Source organism: Acinonyx jubatus, chromosome F2 (genome assembly GCF_027475565.1).
Source record: "Acinonyx jubatus isolate Ajub_Pintada_27869175 chromosome F2, VMU_Ajub_asm_v1.0, whole genome shotgun sequence".
Taxonomy (NCBI): Eukaryota; Metazoa; Chordata; class Mammalia; order Carnivora; family Felidae; genus Acinonyx; species Acinonyx jubatus.
Window position 1 is genome coordinate 27,550,311 of NC_069394.1, and position 18,927 is coordinate 27,569,237.

Consider the following 18,927-nt stretch of genomic DNA (forward strand, 5'->3'; position numbering starts at 1 on the left):
TTTTTCCATTGTTATTTTTTTATTATTCTACATGTGAAATATACAATGTTAGATAAAATGTATTTTCCTTATTTTCCATTATTACTCTATATGTGAAATATACAGTATTAGGGGCACCTGGATGACTCAGTCGGTTAAGCAGCCAACTCTGGATTTTGGCTCAGGTCATGATCTCAGGCTCAAGCCCCATGTCAGCCTCAGTCCTGGGCATGGAGCCTGCTTAAGATTCTCTCTCTCCCTCTCCCTCTGCCCTTTCCCCACTCGCATGCACACACACATGCGGTCTTTCTCTCTCTCTCACTCTCTCTTTAAAAAAAGTGAAAGAAATATGTGATTTTAGATAAAATTCATTTCCTATTTCCCCCAAAAGCAAATGTAGTTTATTTGTATGACTTTGATAGATGTTCCTTAAGCTTCACTGGAGGTATATGATTTCCTTTTCTCTGAATTCTCAGTCTTGTTTCATTTTGTAATTATTTGGGGTCAGAACACTGACAAAATTGAATTATTTGGGACCTTGATTCTTTCCCAAAACTGAAGAAAAATTTTGATCTTAAGAAAGATAGCTACTTAACTATAAAGGATATTTTATTTATGGTCCATGGATTCATAGCCTCTAGTATCTCTTTCAGGTCTTTGCTTTCTGTAATGCATGATCTTTTGAAAGTTATTGCAACCTTCAACCTAACAGATTTTATTTTTACTTGTAGTCCTTCTGATTCAACTAACATGAATGTAATAATTTGAAGTGCATGTCAGGCATTATTCCTTGAATTATCAGATATGCCAGGCAAGTATAGGGATTAGAATGTGAACCTTTGTTGTAGTAGTGAACAGGTAACCTTTCTTTACCATGTTATACAATAATTTAAAACCTTAATTTAAATACTAAACCAAACAAATAATAAAATGTATGTGTTGCTACATGTCTCTACTTGCTTTTCTTTTCAACCAAGTGAACCTATATAAAGATATTTATATCATGTTTGCATCATTTAGATTGAAATGCAGATACAGAGTAAGGAAAACTTTATGAAAATGTAAATATAACCAAAATCTTATATATAAAGCATTTATGTAATTGCAAAAGTGCTAATATTTATATGGAGTGTTATATGTTGAATTGTGTCCCCCAAAAGAGAGCCTAAATCCCCATACAAATCTATGAGCTTAATATAAAAAAGGGTCTTTGGAGATGATCAAGAAAAGATGAAGTTGTTAGGTAGGTCTATCCTGATACTGGTTTCATTACAGGGGAAATTTGGACACAAAGGTAGACATTGACAGAGGGAAACTGAGGTGAAGACACATAGCAGACATCATCTGTAAGCCAAGGAATGCCTAAGGCTAACAGAAACTAGGAAAACAGGCATGGGTCAGTGTCTACCTCACTACCCTGATAAGGAACCAACCCTGCTGATACCCCGATTTCAGACCCAGTCTCCAGAACTGTGTGACAATAAATTTCCAGTGTTTAATTATTTTTAATGTTTATTTTTGAGAGAGAGACACACACAGATTGCGAGTAGGGGAGGAGCAGAGAGAGGGAGACAGAATCTGAAGCAGGCCCCAGGCTCTGAGCTGTCAGCACAGAGCCCAACATGGGGCTGGAACTCATGAACCTAGAAATCATGACCTGAGCGGAAGTTGGACTCTTAACTGACTGAGTCACCCAGACACCCATAAATTTCCATTTTTTAAGCCACTCAGTTTATAGTATTTTATTACAACAGTTCCAGGAAACTAATATATAGACTCATGTTAAATAAATTTCCTATTAATGGAATTTATGTGTAGCAAGCTTGAGGAGGAGATTATGTGCAGATTAAGTTTAAATGTACATACTTATTTTATACTATACTATATAACTATACTTCTACTATACATTTACTATATAACATGCTTATACACTATAAGTGTATGTATATGTGATATGATTATATTACTTTACATTTTTATATATATACATACACATATGGGATTACATTTTTTGTGTTTGTATTCTGTTCCACAGTGCTGGCTGCTATCAAAACATGTATTAAGATAAAAGTTACGGGGCACCTGGTGGCTCAGTTGGTTAAGCATCTGACTGGGTCATGACCTCACATTCCTGAGTTCAAGCCCCACATCAGGCTCTCTGGTGTCAGCACAGAACCCACTTCACATCCTCTTCCCCCCTCTTTTTCTACCCCTTCCCCCCATCAAAAATGAATAAATATTTTTAAAAAAGATATGACTTAGGACTAGAATCAAGAATCTAAGTGCTTATGTGAAAATACTGAGAAAATTAAATATTGTTATTAAACTTTCCCTAATATAACCTTTATGGGGTGGATATTCTTATTTTCCATTTGTCAGGGTAGAAACTGAGGCATAAAAAAAAACACCTTAAACTCTTCAAAATAACTTAGTTTATATTAAGTGGCAAAGTTAATGTCCTCACATGGTGCAATTTCAAAAGCTTCCTTCTAAGCTACCAAAGCATCCCTGACTCCCTCCACTCCTAAGATGAGCCATTATGTATAAGAACCTATTTGTATAAGAACCTATTTACATGCTTAGTGAAAATTCTGAAAAAAAATCTATAAAACAACATCTTTACTCCTGAAGTCCAAGAAATCCATTTCCTAATTTCCCACCCCACAAAAAATGGCAGCTTTTTTTATACTTATAGATTCATTCAACACAGTTATTACAGACAAGTGCTTTTGAGCCATTCCCTAATTTAACTTTCCTAATTAATATTGTACATCAATACAATAACTTTGTATATGTTGTATATTACAGTAAGGTCAACTATCTCTTTAAAAAGTCATACTCTTTTGTGTTGGGCCTTTAGACCTGCCTGGGAAATTATCATCTTTATTTCATGGAGTTTGTACATGTACTTTAAATTTGATGTTTCTTACCTTACTGCTTCAATATTCGTAATATTTTAGTTACTGCTGCACACTTTTGAACTACAACACATATATCACATGCTTTGATTACAATATTTATAACTATATTCTGTTTCACAAAACTATCTTCTACTAAAACATGATTTAGGAGTGATAGGACCAGAAATCTAATCCTGAAAAGTGGAAGAGGACAGCTAACCTTCAACAGTGGCAGGGCACAACTAAGAACTCTTGTGTATGAAGCAGGAATATTCCACCACTCTTCGTGTGGTCTTGATACTTCCCTGTAGAGTCCAAGATCAGCTATATATCATATCAAGCAAAAGTGACCTTTTAATATAAAATAATACATTTTTCCATTTACTCAATATATGTTGCGTATAGCACTTAGGAGAGTAATTTACCAATTAATAAAATGGATTTTATGGCACACAATGTAAATGAGCTTTAAAAATAGTATTATAATAATCTAAATTATTTGTTCTATTTGAATCTGAGAAATCTTACATAAAAAAAATATTTTTAGAAATGCTATTTTGTTTTCCTGATGCACTGAAGAGTATTATTTAAAACTTAAAAATCACTTAGAATGCTGTAAATTGCACAATTAACTAAGAGCAATAACATGAAAAACACATTAAAAGTATTATGATAATATTTATGTGGGTAAACTTAAATGAATTTCTTATAATGGAATTTAGACATAAATCTAAAGAAGAGAAAATGTGGTCATGGGGAATATGATACTAATTAATGAATATAGAAGATACTTACCTTCTTCAAAATGATTCCAAGAATTTTGGTGCAGAGGAAATTAATTCTACATATAGAGAGAATATATAGATACAAGTAAATATATATATTAAAGGAAATTTTTCTTCCTAGAGCAATTAAATATGGAATATTAAAGTAATTTTATACCTTACATAATATTCTCTAATATCAAACATATTTGTATATTTATAAGTTTATTTATTTATTTTGAGGGGAGAGGAGCAGAGAAATAGGGAGAGAAAGAATCCCAAGCAGGTTCCACGCTGTTAGCACAGAGCCTGACATAGGACTCGATCTTGAGAACTGTGAGATCATGTCCTGAGCCAAAATCAAGAGTTGGACACTTAACTGACTGAGCCACCCAGGTGCCCCATGTATATTTATAAACTTTATTTAGTAAGGGATAGAATAGGCTTCATAGCTCAGGGGTTAGAGCACTGCTCTTGTAATAAGGGACAGAATAGGAAATATGAGAATGCAGTTAAAATTAGTAAGATTAAACACTAAGATAGTCTATTTTTATTTAATTGAGCAATTACCTACTTTCAAGTTTGTTTGTTTTCTACCCTGTGCAATCATCATGTCCAATTCATGCATGGAATATTTGGAACATGTGGTACCTTTTAAGTTAATGTATCCTCTAGTGTTTAGGGGCTATAGTCATCTCTCTTCTGGAGACAGAGCTCAGGGAATAGAGGTTTGTTTTTTGTTTTTTCAGTCTTCAAATATACCAGTTTAAAAGTTGGATTTTATTTTTATTGTGCCTAAGCACTAGCATCATCTAATAATTAAAAATTACATTCTCTTCTGCATAGCAAAACCTCTACTCACCACTTTATCATCTTTCTTTTCTCTATACTCCCCTTCTCTATCGAGGAAGTCACCCTTTCTGACCCTATAAGTTTTTAAAGTACCTTCTACAGATAATCTGTTGTTGTTCCCTCAGTTTACTGAAAGTTTTTAAAGTTTACTTCATATGCTTTACCACAAAATGCTGAGCATCAATTCCCATGGTATTTTAAGAGACCTCATTTTCATGGCCTCTCCTACCTTGGAGAAAACACATATGCCTCTAATATATGCACTGACAATGAGGAACTGGATAGTTCACAGAACATTGGCAAATATGCTACTGTATTTCAGTTTCTTCAGCTTTAAACAGAGAACAGGAGAAAAGTTGTTCCATTGTCTATTCTGTTTCTCATAATCAATTATGAACAGAGGGTTATGCAACAATTACAGAACAGTCACGAAGTACATTTTAGTCATCTCCAAAGTCTTGAGAGACTCCGGAATATAGAAACTGACAAGGCCACACGATGTATAAAAATAAACTCCGACCTCTGCAGCAACCAGTGCAAGAAGCCAAACCACCAGCTATGCAGCAGTCAGCCCCAAGTGGCCATGATGGTCAATAACTTTCAGTGGATCTAATTTTTTCCCCTGCTGCCATCATAGGACCAACCAAGAGAGAGCAAAACATGCACCTCTAACCAATAACATAAGATCCCCCTTTTAGTTAGTCCACATTCAGCTTCCCCATCCCAACAATCTGCAATTAGAGCATATCTAAAGCTCTCTCTTTCTGCCATGAAACTCTCACACTTTCCTGCTTGCCTATGGGTCTCTTTCATATGCAAGTGATGGTGTCTGACTCCCTTTCTGTGGTAAGGTCTGAAAAAATACTTTTGATTGTTTTCATTTGCATAATTTTCATTTATTTCCACAGTTTTCCTGTTGGTTCCAGCAGGATGTGGTCTACATTGCCATTGTTGGGGATCCCAGCTTTCAACCAAATGCAGTACCCACAGACATCCCCTGTGTCTTGTGGTAAGTCAGCACCAGATCTGGAACTTGCTCTCTTTGCATTGAATTTCTTGTGTATTTTTTTTTCAGTTTCGTGCTCAGTTTTGATTACTTGTTTTTATCTGTTTGGCATCCTTGGTAGAATCGGGCCATTCCTTTTAACACCTTTTTGCTATTTTGTGTGTGTGTGTGTGTGTGTGTGTGTGTTACTGTTTTGTGTTGTGCTGTGTGTGCTGTGTGTCATAAAAGAAGAATCACAGAGTGAAACACAGATACAGGTACTATAAACCTGTTGTTTCAAGCCAGCATCTAAGACCAGTGAGTTTGCCATTCTTACTGGATCTATATCTACTTGGACAAACTTTGCTGTGGGTCATTTTTAAAACTAAATGTGTTTCTCCTTCTTCCTTGATTTTTTTGGGGGTCCTGAGAACTTGGTAGTGATCCAGAGAGAGATTACAGTTTTCCATCTCTCAGAGAAGCACAGATTTGGGGGTCTGCAGTAGGAAATGACCACTGTCAGGTTGGGGGCCTGAACCAAGCCTGAGAACCACAGGAGCTAATGGTAAGAGTCAAAAGGCCTGAGAATGGGAGGGTCAATTATGTATAAGTCTTGGCCCAAGTCCAAAGGCCAGAGAACCAGAAGCACTGATGTCTGAGTACAGGAGAAAGTGGATGTTCCAACTTAGGCAGAGAGGATGAATTCATCCTTCCTCTGCTTTTTTATTCTATTCAGGCCCTCAGTGGATTGGATGATGCCCATCACCTTGGTGAGGACAGAGCCTCTTTATTCATTCTACAGATTCAAGTGCTAGTATCTTCTGGAAACACTCTTACAGTTTCATCAGCTGTCTGGGCATCCCTTAGCCCACTCAAGTAGACACATAAAAGTAACCATCACACTGAACTATATATATCAACATATACACATGTTGGCCAGAATGTAAGATACTAAATCCAGGATGACAAAAGCTGATTGGACTATCCCAGAAAGGGACCTACAGGATCCCTTTTTGACAATAAACCTGATTATTTAAAAAAAAGAAGAAAGAAAAGAAAAGAAAAGAAAAGAAAAGAAAAGAAAAGAAAAGATCCCAAAATAGAGCAAAGTCTCCTAAAAGCCATATCCAAAACATTTCTAGAAAAGATCAATTGGATCATAATACAATCATATAAACAGAGACAAGATCAAACTAAAGGAGATATTCAGGATAAACTAGAATTTTTCTCACAACATTTGTGAGTTAAAGAGGTAACGTTATAACAGGAATCCTTTCATCTCATTTTGTCAGTGGAGTTAAACCTTGAATTGAAGACCTAATTGGAGAACAGGAATTAAAATGGGAAACAGATCCTATAGCTGAACTAAAACACCTAGCAGAACAAAAATTAAGCAGAACCTGAAATAATGTAGATGTCCCTGTAGATCACACAGTTACGTGGCCCACTTCCTAAACAACCACCTATTGTCAAAGACTTTGGAGGTATTATAAACAGAAGGGATATTGGAAAAAAGACTGTCCCCTCTTATGGAAGAAAAACTAAGACAAAGAAACACTTCCGAGTTCCGATTAATAAGGATACTCAAAGGAAGGAAAATGTCCAATATTCTGTCCTACCCTTAAACATTCAAGATGAATTAATTATAAATATAGAGGGCACAATGCACTGAACTGTGCCCCCCAATCCATATATTTAATGCTCTAACCCCAATGTAACTATATTTGGAGATAGGAGGTTTTAAATTTATATTACTTATAAGGAGGTATTAAAAGTCAAGTGAGGTCAAGAGAGTTTGGCGCTAATCAGGTAGGATTAGTGTCCTTATAAAAAGATACACCAGGGAGTTCTTTTATCCTACCCCTACTAAGCCCTCCCCCGACATTCATACCACCCTATGAACACACCAAAAAAAGGCCATGTGAACACAGCGGGCAGGTGGCTGACTACAAACCAGAGAGATAACTGTCACCAGAAACTGAATTTGCAGGTACCTTGATTATGGATGGCCCAGCCTCCAGAACTGTGAGAAATAAATTTCTGTTAAGTCATTCAGCCCATGATGTTTTGTTATGACGGCACACGCTCACTAGTACAGAGTCTAGCTCATTGACTCCTGGTAGATACAGGTGCTATTCTTTCCACATTAAACCTTGCCACCTTTGCACAACCTTTCTGAATAAGCATTACACACAAATGGTAGGTATTTCAAATAACCCACAGATTTTCCCTTTTGATCTTAACTGTGACCCTACGTCCTTGACTGGAAAACATTCCTTCTAGCTCTGTGATATGTTACCTGCAATTTTAATAGCAAGGGACTTTCTTTGCAAATGGAATTTTAATCTTAAATGTACATCAGTGAGACTATTTCTTGTGGTTCCCAAGGACTTACTTATTAATAATCAAGTTGTGTCTGCCCTGTATATCCCTTTGCCTTCTCCATTATATTTGATGCATACCACAAATAAATATATCTTGCCTTGTACCCAACACTCTGTAGGCTAAAAATTCCAGTGGCATTGGAAACAAACAACCCATTAAATTTCAGATAAATTCTACAAAACAGTTACCAAAATATTCCTTGAATAAAACTTCCCCAATATTTCTTGAAGCCACAACAAAATGAAGGGCTCAAACCTACAGATGAAAGGCGTATATACAAAGGTCTTTTCTTACCTTATACTAACCCTTGTAACATCTCCATTCTTCCAGTAAATAAAACAAATGGACAAAATATCAATTTGTTGAAGACCCCAAAGCCATCGATAAATTTGTTATCCATCTCTTCCCAGTAGTACCTAACCCAAATAGCATTCTTTCATTAATTCCTCCTTAAGCAATTTGTAGGGATTGAGTCACAGAGCAGGAATGAATGTTTTCCAGTCAAAGGTTGAGGGGTCCCAGTTAAGGTCAATAGAGAAAATCTGTGAGTTACTTGAAATACCTATCACCTACGTGGTATGTTTTTGAGCAAAAGTGGAAGGGTTTAATAGCATCCTTCCATCAATTCCTCCAGTAGTCAACTTGTTTCACTGCATCTTTTCTCTGACTTTACTGCTGTGTCTCTACACTAAGAGAGTCAGCACCTGTTTGCATTCTCCTGAATGACCTGGACAGTCATGCTACAGGAGTTCACTGAAGAACATTCTTTTTTCTAAGTTCTCAATTAAGATTTAAAAGATCTAATTTTTTCATGTGATTCAGTTATGATACAACATGTACCTATTCTCTTACTTTGTTCATAAAACAAGGAAACCCCTTAAAAATATCCAATTTATTTGCCGTTAGCCTTAGCAGAAAAGAGGCATAAAGTTTCAAAAGATAAGTTACAGTTACCCCAAGACATATTCTGTTATTTAGGGTATGACATATCTCAGCAGGGAAGAGCATTCTATCTTGATAGACTGAAAACTATCCAATCTCATCCTACGCTTCTTACAAATGATCACTGAAAAGATATTTAGGTTTAACAGGAATTGCAGACAATGTGTGCCATTTTTTTGCTTGAGATTGAAATAGTTTATGAATTGACTAAGTCTTCAATAACAGAGCCTCTCTTCTAGAAGCCCAAACATGAATAGGTATTCTGTAGCCTAAAGAAGCCTCTTCAACAGACTCCTCTCAGTATTACTACTATGAGCCATTTTGTCTATTTGTGCATAAGATATCTGGAAAAGTCTTTGGGGGTTCAACTTGACTTCATGGGAAATATAAAAACACTCATTGCTTACCGTAACTTTACCCTTGGCCTAGTTGTAAAGGTTTATCCAGCTGTTTTAAAACACTGGTTATCTCTATAAAACATGTTGATGCTATGCTTCTGCTGAACTAGTTCTAGATTCCTTGCTTGGATTCATGGTTCCTCATGCAGCACACATATTAATGCTAATTTAGAATGTACAACATTTTTTAGTCAACCAATTAATTTCTTACAAGATTCTGTTACTCTCACTCTTACCTTACCATTCACTATTGCAGTGCTCTGAATGCTGCCACTCTCCTGTCTTCATTAGAACAAGAAGAACATCATGCTTGTCTCACCTCCCTTGGGGGATGAACTGTACCTTACTTGGATTACTATAGACTCCCGCCGATCATTTTGACCTAGTATGGTTTGTTGGTGGGTTATACTTCAAAACTAAAACTAGAGGATGTCAAGTATGGTATACTATGATTAATTTAAGCTTAGCTTTAGAATATAGTCCTCTGCCTGAGGTAAAATCAGCCCAGATAGCAAAGTTTATGTATTAACTAGATCTTGTTAGCTAGCCAAAGGCCAGAAAGTAAACATATATACAGATAGCAGTTATTCTTATGGAGTAGCACATGACTGTGGGATACTTTGAAAACAAATGAATTCCCTCATCTCTATTGGAACCCTCATCAAAAATGGACAGCAAGTTTAAAGAACTCGAACTCGTACATGCAATCCTGCTTCCTAGAGTGGTAGCTATTTAAAAAGTCAAGGCTCATGCAAAAAGAGATAATACGGAAGCTAAAGGAAATACTCTAGTGGATCACTATGCCAAAAATAGATCAGTCTTTATATAGGATATGATCCTATATAAATCTTCAAAGGATAACTCCCTGGAGGAATACAGAGAGGCCATTATAAAGCATCAGTATTTAGCCCCTGATTCTGAAAAGGAAGAATGGAAATAAATCTGACTGCATCCTTTAGTCAGATAATATCTGGCACTCAAGACAGTGGCTTGGTGGCACCAAGTGATTTCAAATGAATATTAGCTAAATTTCTCTATAGAACTACTCATCATGGTATAGACAAATTAGTTACTAACTTAAATCAGCATTGCTGGGGAAACTTTAAATAAATAGACAGCTGTGGTTATTTTGGGGTCACGTGTTACCGCTCAACAACATAATTCTAAAACAAACTGTAAAGATGGGACATAGGAATCAGAGCCTCAAGGGCCCTTTGAACATCTACAGTTGAATTTTTACAGCTTCCATCCTCCCTGGGATTTGAATATGTTTTAGTTATTTTGCATATATTTTTTCAATGTGGTATGAAGCATTTCTAGCGTTGGAGGTGACATACTTAAACATATGAACCTTCCTATTATCAGTTAACAGAAAGATAACTGATGTTTCCTGAGGCAGTAGACCATATGACCATAAGTGCTAGTAGCCTTTGACCAAGGGAACTCAAGATTTCCTGACAGTTCTCATAAGTTTAAGAATGTCATTGTTCCTTTCAACTTTTCTACAAGATTGTGGGTATTAAGGACAGTGTAGTGAGGGGTAACACTGTACAGAGTTCTTTTATAATGGCTCTCATAAAGTGTGTGTCTTGATCACTTCTTGTAAAAATCAGCATACTCCAGATTGGAAACACAGAATCAAGCAGGCTTCTTGTTAATACAAAGGCTGTAGCATAAATTCAGCAGTTTTTGTAAGGCAGTAGACCAAATACTTGCCACCCGGAAGAGAGACCCAGAGATCTGGATATGTAACCCAGTTAATGTCTGGCCATGGTTCACACTTCATGCTACAAACAACTATTTTTCTTTCTTGTTCCCTTTCCTCCAGCTCCCTGCGCTGAATCTCCTTGTGCCTCTACTGTATCAGTATTCCCTTTGTGATCACAACACCTAGTCCTGTTTGCCTCAGACTAACCACCTCATGCACTTTAGGAATAGAACTCTGAGATTGTCAGTACACAACAACCCAAATTAAATAAGTAAGCAAGGGTGGAATTTCTGTCTCCAAACGTGAGCTGCAAAATGAGGCCACTCTTGATTATTGAGGAAAACTACCTATATTGCTGACTCATTACATATGTAAAGAAAATCATAACATTATTCCCATAAGTGAGAATTACACAAATCATAAAGAAAAAACTATAGAAAACTTACTGGTAACTCTAGTAGAAGTTGTTAATGACACCATCTCTGCCCTAGATGGAATAAGAGATGAGTCTCACATCGGTACAAGTAATGAAGGAAAATCACAATGCTCTATATTTCTATTGTCTAGTCATAGTAGCATCTGTGCCATTACTAATACTTCTTGCTCTACTTGTATTAATGAAAAAGACAAGGTGGACAAGGCTATATAAAACTTTAAAATAAAAGATATTTGGATCTCTCAGGTTCATCCTCATGGCAAGTGGTATTTGTTCTTTTGGCATAGGGTAGGCAATTGGGATTCCTGGTTCTGAAGCATCTTAACAGAGACTATTAATTGTTTTGGTTTTGGTTTTGGTTTTGGTTTTTTTAACAATGTGGTCAAAATTCTCCATTGAACTCTATCCAGGATCTTACAAAATTTTGTGTAGCTGTTCCCTCATTAGATGATTGACATGATAATACAAGATGGTCAAGAAGATCTTACAATACAGGGCTGTCTGGGTGGCTCAGTAGATTAAGTATCTGACTCTCATGGTTCATGAGATCGAGCCCTACTTCCAGCTCTGCCCTGACAGCTCAGAGCCTGTTTGGGATTCTCTCTCTCCCTCTTTCTCTGCTCCTCCTCTACTTATGTGCATGCTCTGTCACTCAAATTAAATAAAGAAATATTTTTAAAAAGAACTTGCAATACAGTTAACTATGGAGATGACTGAGCAGAGTCCGTAAGCAGTAATGATCTGGATTTCTAGGCTTCTCTGAATTGTTCAACTTTTCACAACTGAGATAATGACCAAAAGAAGAGAGACTAAATATACAAATATACAAATATACAAATATACAATGGCCGAGGCACCTGGGTGACTCAGTGAGTTGAGTCTGACTCTTGGTTTTGGCTCAGGTAATGATCTCATGGTTTGTGCTCTTAAGCACCATGTCAGACTCCACACTAGCAGTGAGGAGCCTGCTTGGGATTCTCTCTCTCTCCTTCTCTCTGCCCCTCCCCTGCTCACCCTCCCTCTCTCTCAAAATAAATAAACATTAATATATATATATATATATATATACACACATATATATATATACACACACACGTATATATATGTGTGTGTGTGTGTATATATATATATATATATGTATGTATACGTATATATACATGCCCAAACCATATATGAAAATAGAACTCTCACTAAAACTTCAGTAGCAAACAGCCTGGAACCCTACCCTAAGCCTAACCCTACATATATATATATATATATATATATATATATATATATACATATATATATATATATATATATATGTATATATATATATGTAGTATATATTTATATATATATGTAGTATATATTTATACATATATATAAATTTATAAATAAATTTATAAATATAAATTAAATTTATAAATATAAATATATATGTATATATATTTATGTGTATTATATATATATATATTTGGCTCTCCAACCAATTACACATAATGCTCCACCTCAATTTAGTCTGTCTCCAACTTCCCTACATCATCAACCTCTAAGCAGAACATACCTGAAGTCCTTTTCCACTCTAAAGTTTTCAAACTCCTCTACCTGCTATTGAGTCTCTTCCAGATGCAAGCAATGGTGGCTGACTGACTTGCTATAGAAAAATCTGAGTAGGTCAGCTTTGTTTACCTCATTTGGATGTGTTTTTGTTTATTGCCACAGTTTCCAACTAGTAATCATTGAATGAAAAGTCTTTTTCTTCTCTTGATGAAAAACCTAAATCATATGAAGACTGTTGCAATTATTGTCTTAGCACTGTACACTAAATACTGATATCCCACTGCCTAGTGTTTTCAAGACAAGTGTGAACTGTGAAGTCATAGCTTAATTCATTTTACAAGTGATATAGAAGGTCGTATCCAGGCTTGCTTTATACCAGATAATAACGGAATAATCAGAGAATAGAAGTTTATTGTTGCGCAAAAGCAAACACCTATGTGGTATCTAGGTAACAAGCAATAGTGGGACTCTGTTCCCACTTAACAGTACTTAACAATGAACCCATTACTCTGGATTCTTAGTGTAGAAGTTTCTTACTGTTAAAGTCTGCACTGAGCACAGAACATCAAGGAAGGCTGAAGTGAGGCTAGAGAGATTGGAAGGCATAGGGAGATATATTTACTCATTTGGAATTTTATATACATTTTTATAGTTTTCAGTAATAATGTGTTACTTCCATAGTTGAAAGCTAACTTATCTAGATCCTAGGACCTTCTACCCAGGATAATTTTGTCAATTCCCAACCATGGATCAATTCTTGTCAATCTTGACCACTTTGTGGTATGGAAAACCCTAAGGAGATGAGCCTGGCAAGGTTAAATCAGCACCTATGTCCCTGATACCCAGTGATTTCTGACTCTCAGTACAAAGCTCCTTCTAGTGTGCCATACCACAACAGGGAAATTTTGTCTTGGTAGAATGGCACAAATTCATGTGTATGATATAAACCAAAACATCAACTGAGTAAAAACAATAAGAACTATGTATAATTATGCATTATTTGCATAAATCAATCTACCCCAGTTACTTTTTAAAATTAAATTCGGTAGAATCTCTTTTGTGTCTATTGAATTGAGACTTATGTAACATTTATCAGATGTAACTATTATGGATCACAAAACCTTTTCTAAAACTAAAAAACAAAAAATAAATTTTTCCACATCCTTGAACAACACTTCAGCTTTTGAAAAACAAAGATATATGTGTTTAGTGAACTTAATCCACTGAGCAGGATCTTTTCATTTATACAGATCTTTTCATTTATACCGCAAGTGTATTTTAAACTTCAGAGTAAGTTACAGGGCCAGAAAAATTTGAAAATTTGTTTCTTAGATATAGGCATAAATGGGCATGTGTTTGTTAATATGATATTCAGTGGAGTCCAACCTTTCTTATTACTATTACTTGCATTTTCAAAATGAGTAAAACATTCAAATTCTTTAGAAGATATTTGAGATTCAAGATCATGATTACATTTTAATATAATTGCATTATTTAATTTTAAAATTACAAAGACCCTAATTTTTAATAAATTAACATTGGCATCGTGTAGATTTCCTGAAAACATATTGTATTTATTCATGATTTATGTTATCAGTTATATCTAAGACTTTTTCCTCATTATAAATAGAGATGCAATCAACAAAGCTACCTCTGTTTTTTTTTTGTTTTTTTCTACTTCAAATGCTACATGAAAAGAAATGAGAAAATTCTAGTTCTGTGAACACTAACATTTGTTCTTGATTAAAATAATTATTTTCTCATGCCAGAACATTAGGTCCAGAAGCTAAATAGTAAGGAGAATAAATGCCAGTTTATTAGGTTGATGTTACTATTAAGATTATTCAGATAACTGATTACACAATTTTCAGTTCCATTCTATTTACATTGTATTATTTAATTGAAATGCAATTCAAATAAATCTAATCAATGTTCAGGTCAGGTATTTCGCATAGAATATTTATTCAGTTCTATCTCTTAATCAGTGCTAAGATGAGTCTTAAAGTGCCTTTTACTGAGTTACTTTTTCTCCTTTACCAGAAGTAAAGCTTTATCCTTTATCAAACCTTTATCCTTAAGACAAAAATCACTACGGGTAAAACGCATAATCAGAAAGGGCCTGAGAGGTGAGATAAAGTGATCATGGAGGAAGAGTATTTGCTGGGAGTCAGAAGGGGCTCAGAAATCATAACACATAATCACTGGTGCTATCTCCACATAAGCTAGATCCTGCTGGTACCATGGAAGCTATTGCACCTGTGCATCTATGTCAGGTTTTCCCATGGTTTTACAAAAGTTCTTCAATTGACCCCAATTGTGGCTTTTTCTGCTTCATGTAGAATGTGAATGACCCAACATGATATTATCTTCCAGTCTAAGTTATGAAAAGATGTGAACTAATGTACCTCAAGAGAGTACTAACACTTAGGGCCCATCTGAGTCTTCTGAATGATGACTAGAATAATGTAAACAATTATTTTCTGATTAACTACATTGATAGATTGATTGATTGATTGATTGATTGTAACTACATTGATTGCTCTGCTCTCAGATCTTTGTTGGCTATAAAAATTCTTTAAACTTTTTTTTTTTTTTTTTTTTTTTGGGACAGAGAGAGACAGAGCATGAACGGGGGAGGGGCAGAGAGAGAGGGAGACACAGAATCGGAAACAGACTCCAGGCTCCGAGCCATCAGCCCAGAGCCTGACGCGGGGCTCGAACTCACGGACCGCGAGATCATGACCTGGCTGAAGTCGGACGCTTAACCGACTGCGCCACCCAGGCGCCCCTATAAAAATTCTTTAAATTATAGTAAAAAATGAACTGATACTAGTATTAACCTTGTGTTAATAGATTTTCCAAAGTCACACAGAACTGACCAAATCCTCTTCAGGACTAGATCAGATGTTAAAGATTGGATGTTTGCCATGAGGATAATGTGTTCTTTAGAACCATAAGTAATTCGCTTATGGTTCTATTATTGGGGTACGTTCCTTTATTTTCATATGCTTTGTAAAAATAAGAATGAATCAATCTAAATCACAGGATACAGTATATCAACTCAGAATAACCTAGTAGTAGTACTAGCAAATGTACTAAGAAGAATATTTTTCTAAGACATATAATTATACTGCCTTCTGTTTTTAAAAATGGAGGCATTACTTCTACTTATGATGTAGAAATCTGCAAGAAAATGACACTTCCATCGTTAAATGGAGAAAATATCTGGATAATCTATAAAGTCATAATTATCTAGGGACCATCATAGACCAGAGAGCACAAAATAACCAAGTAAACTATTTTAAGGAGAGACAATCCCCCGTAAAGAGATTTCACCACTGGAATAGGTGACTGCCGTATAAGTAAAAAAAGACAAAATCAGCATAACTTCTAGCAGAAATGCTTAAAAGTCAAATGTAGGTTAGTGTCTGAGTTTGAAATAGATATGATTTTCATAGTAACAAAGAAAGCTTGCACCCACTCACAACTTTTTCACAAGATACGAGGTTTCTTCTGATGAAATATTCTAACATTGACTGTGATTGTGTTTCCACATATCTGTGAATATTCTAAAAAAAACATTTACTTGTATACAATATTATGCAATTGTGTGGTATGTGAATTATATCTCAATAAATCTGTTAAAAAATTTATAGGGATAAAAGTCAGATCAGTGGTTGACAATAGCTGGGTTAGTAAGTGTAGATTGATTAAAAAAAGAAACTCTTTGACATTATGGAACTATTCTAAACTATGGCTATTATGTTAGTAATAAAATTACACAAGTGTGTCAAAACTAGTGAACTTGTATATTTTAAAACGATTCATTTTACTACATGTAAATTATGCCTTAGTAAAAATGCCTAAAAAATTAAGATGGCAAAGACCAGAGGAGCTATAAATAAAAGTGATGATTTGAAATAAGAGGAGCAGGGTCACCTGGCTGGCTCAGTCGGTTAAGCGTCCGACTTCGGCTCAGGTCATGATCTCGCAGTCCGTGAGTTCGAGCCCCGCGTCGGGCTCTGGGCTGACAGCTCAAAGCCTGGAGCCTGTTTCCGATTCTGTGTCTCCCTCTCTCTCTGACCCTCCCCCGTTCATGCTCTGTCTCTCCCTGTCTCAAAAATAAATAAACATTAAAAAAAAAAATTAAAAAAAAGAAGAGGAGCAGAAATAAGACAAGGTCTAGACTATTAATGGATGATTTTAAAATTAGTGTTAGGACTATTCTACAATGTACTACCCTTGTAGAATTGAACATAGTTTTTGCATTTTAAAAATTGTCACATCTGCTTCTAGCCAAAGGAAAATTAACCTCAAATTACCTTCAAAAAGCACTAATGCGTTAGTCAGGAGTTCTGACAGGGATTATTCAAGGCTTAATTGAAGAGAGTTTAATAAAGAGAAATTATAGATCTGGAGGAAGTTCTCTTTTCTCCTTGACTTTGATCCATGTCTGAGCCATACCACTGGTAAATCCAACCAGAAACTAGAATATAAGGATTCTGGTGTAGTCTATGGAAGCCAATAACTTAGAGCAGAAAGCTGTGCAGAAACGGACAGAGAGTGGATCTAGTGGGTATGTAAATAATAATCAGTGCAATGTTTAAAACTAATTTTATAATTGCAATTATAATTTAATATGAACCAGAGGATGATTCACCTGAGAATGATAAAACACAAATATAGGATGGGCTTTCCTTAATATATTTAAATAGCAGACTTAGGTAAAAATATATACATACATAATTGGTCTAAAATGTGTTTGAACACACTAAGAAAATTCTAGATGCACTTTTCAAAAGGAATTGGAAGAAAAAAAGAAGAATCAAAGATCACCTTTGCTAGTTTGGTCATTTTAACAATGTAAAGTATTTCAGTCCATCAACACAGAATATCTTACCATTTATCTATATCCTTTTAAATATCTTTCATAAGTGTTTTATAGTTTTCTGTGTACAGATCTTTCATCTCTTTAGTTAAGTTTATACCTAAATATTTTATTATTTTTGTTACTATTGTGAGTTTCTTTCTTAATTTCCTTCAGACAGTTCACTATTTGTGTAGAGAAATATGACTGACTTTTGCACTTTGAATTTCTATCCTACCACTTTATTAATTTTTTTGTTAATTCAAACAGTCTTTTGTTGAATCTTTAAGGTTTTATACATATATGATCATATCATCTTCAAACAGATGATTTTACTTCTTCCTTTTCTATTTGGATACCTTTTAATTATATCACTTGTCTAATTGCTCTGGTGACTTCCAGTACTATGTTGAACATAAGTGATAAGAGTCTGCATCCTTACTTTGTACTGGATGAAGTACCAGAAAAAGTACAACAGAGGGATAACTAAGATGGCAGAATAATAGGAGGACCCTAGGCTTGCCTCATTCCTTGAACAGAGATGGAAAAATATCAAGTCATTCTGAACACCCCAAAAATGGATCTAAGGACTCACAGAATGAACTGCACAACTAGAGGGAGAAAAGGAACCACATCGTGAAAGGCAGGAGGTAAAGAGACATGATTTGGGGGAGAAGAGGATCAAGCATACTGCAGAAGTGAGGGATAGTGAGGGAGCCCTAGCATGGAGAGAGGGAGAGAGAGAGAGAGAGAGAGGGAGAGGGAGGGGGATTACACAAGGAAGACACTTCCCCAAAGCCATTGATTGGGAAACCCAGAGGGGCTGATTTTTGTGAATGTTTACAACCAGCTGAGCTCAAAGAATGGAGTTTTAGAGGTCCATGCCATGGCCAGTGTGGAGCTGTGTGCGTGCTGTAGCGCTCCTGTAGAGAAGGAGAGCAGATAGCCTGGAGGCATATAGTGCATCTGAGGATCCCCCAAGACTCAGTAGGAGAGATGGTTCCTCCTTCTTGGAGAGCATCTGGGAGAGGCGACATTGCCACTGTGGGGACAGAAGAGCCAGTGGGCACCATTACACTCCCCTGCCTTTCAGCATAAACGCAAAGACACCAGGTGAGGGTAACTAACCTGGACACCAGCTTTTTGCTGCACTTTACTCCAGACTCCAA

At 35.7% G+C, this 18,927-nt stretch overlaps 1 long non-coding RNA gene across 1 annotated transcript in view; it reads left to right on the forward strand.

Annotated features, from left to right (window-relative positions):
- The window catches only part of LOC128312843 (uncharacterized), a 161,431-nt gene that overhangs the window by 113,982 nt on the left and 28,522 nt on the right, over window positions 1–18,927 (forward strand). Inside the window, exon 3 of the long non-coding RNA XR_008292660.1 lies at window positions 5,404–5,504. This is a non-coding gene — a long non-coding RNA (uncharacterized LOC128312843). The remainder of the gene's footprint in view (window positions 1–5,403; window positions 5,505–18,927) is intronic.